Source organism: Oryzias melastigma, linkage group LG19 (assembly GCF_002922805.2).
Source record: "Oryzias melastigma strain HK-1 linkage group LG19, ASM292280v2, whole genome shotgun sequence".
NCBI lineage: Eukaryota > Metazoa > Chordata > Actinopteri > Beloniformes > Adrianichthyidae > Oryzias > Oryzias melastigma.
The window spans coordinates 705,730-707,917 of NC_050530.1; the positions used below are offsets into that span (position 1 = coordinate 705,730).

The 2,188-nt window shown below is 41.1% G+C and overlaps 1 pseudogene; it reads right to left on the bottom strand.

The window, feature by feature from the left end:
* Positions 1 to 476: 476 nt before the first annotated feature.
* Positions 477 to 1,731, bottom strand: LOC112154374 (annotated as a pseudogene).
* Positions 1,732 to 2,188: the final 457 nt, after the last annotated feature.

Here is a 2,188-nt window from a genome sequence, read left to right on the forward strand (position 1 = left end):
GAAGCGGTCAAGAAGATGGATGGATGGATGGATGTATTTCATCAGAAAAACTTTGACCTCATCGTTGAGATACACAGACGTCAATCTTTACACGTTTTTATTTTACAGACTAAAATGTCTGTGTGCTGAACTTTGAGGAACAACATGGAACATTCGGTCTTTACGTAAAGCAGCAGAACTGCATCACTATTTACCAGTTTCTTAACAGAGAAAGCCAAAGATCGACCAAACCCCACCCCTCACCAAAAAAACAAACCAAAAAAAAACGTATTCATTATTTATAATTCTGCCACCTCAAAACCAATAATGTAAATAAGTGTGTTTCATAATTTGAAGTCTCTGAGACACCCATACAAGGTTTTTAATGTATGTATATCTGTTTTTTTTATTATTATATTAAATAAGCAAAAAGCTTTATTCAAGTCTGGTCTTCATCTGTCACACCACCCTGAACAATTTTTATGATCCTTTGAGTTTCATCTGGCTGCAGTAGGCAGAACAGCCTTCAGCCCATCTCCAATTTGTGCCGTTGTGGTAGTTATATTTCTCTCAGAATCTTCCTTCTTGTTTTGAACAAATTTTAGTATGTTTTCTTGAGCTTCTGTGCAGGATTCCTGCAGCTTTTTGCGCTCCTTGTCAAACTCTGGGTTGTTATTTTCCAAAGTCATGAGCCTACCTAGGCTGCTGATCCTGTCCATCAGGTTGGACACTTCACAGTAGGTCCCTGAGATCATATGGACCAGACTGGCGATGTTGGAAGCTTGAAAGGCCTGGTTGTACAGCAGGTCTTTGGTAAAGAGCCTGGAATAGTGGGACAGTTTTTGTGCGTAATCACATTTCTGCTCAAACTGGTTCAGAGTTTTATCAAAACTGGTTTTCACAATATTTGCCACCATCTGGAAGAAGCGCACCATCTTCTCCCACTGCTCTTTCACTCGGCCCATGGCATCCATACCTTTGACCAGCATTTTGATCGTGGTGTCAAACTCAATCTTTTTAACGTCGCAGTTCTGCGTCTCCACCAGGATGTCGGTCAGCTCTTTCTTGTTTCTCTCCATTCTGTCCACAGCCTTGTTATATTCTTCCCTGGCTTCGTTTACCTGGTGTGACTTGGCCTCCACTGCTTTTTCGTCTAGCTCTCTTGCAGTTTCTTCCCTTATTTTGTTTTCCTCGGTTTTATTCCTAATCTTTTCCAGCTCATCTCCATAGACCTGCTAAGCATTATTACAGGCTTCCAGCATCTCCTGGATTAAAAAGATGACATCCTGATATTTATGTTCTACTCCATCTGCTAGATCCACACATTCATCTGCAATGGTGCGGATGCTTTCCAGCTGGTTTGGAAGAAAATTCTTAACAGTTTCATCATCTCCCTGAAAGAGGATTTTCACTGTTTCTTTCATGTGGTCTGGAACAGAGGCTGTATGAATGTGGATTTGATCCATATTCTTATGGGCGATATTGAAAGCTTGCCCGCCAGATTTGCATGAGACAAGCCCTGAAGGAGTCTGGGTACTTTATGTGCTTGAATCCATCTTTTGGGGGGTTCTTCTTAATGGAGAAGTCGGTACCCAAAGAGATGAAGACCAACTCCCCCATGATGGCGATGGAGAGGGGAGCAGGAGCCAGATACTCCTCCCAGTTTGCATCTGGCTGCATCGGCATCTGGGTAGTTTTCTGCACATCAGCAGTGGTCATACTCTGGCTGGTCTTTGCAATTTGAGAAGCCATTTCCTTTAAAAAAAATAAAATAAAAAGAGTCATACGAAAAATGTTAAATTACTAAGTTGCTGCTATTCTTACAAGCTCAAAAAAGACTCAAGATTACTAATTTTGTTTTTCAGTCGTGGATAAGAAAATGAGAAAGATATTAAAAAAAATTGCAGCCAGAAGGATTCCAGGTTGTTAAGATGTGGATCAATGAAGAAGGGGAGAGGTGTTAACCCTTATATTGACGTTGGGAGTAGGGTCATCTAGACCNTTGAAGAACCTGCGTTTAGTGCGTTCTTGAACACGTGTCACAGACCCGATGTAAACTCTTTGGTACTCTTTTAGTTTCGCACAATAGAAGATGGCTTACTTTTGGTTCCAACCAAATTAAGTCATATATCGGTGAGCAGTGATTGCTCCTAGTTGATCTGAATCAACATTTCTATGGCAACCAGTCTCGCAAATCTGGAAACTTAGT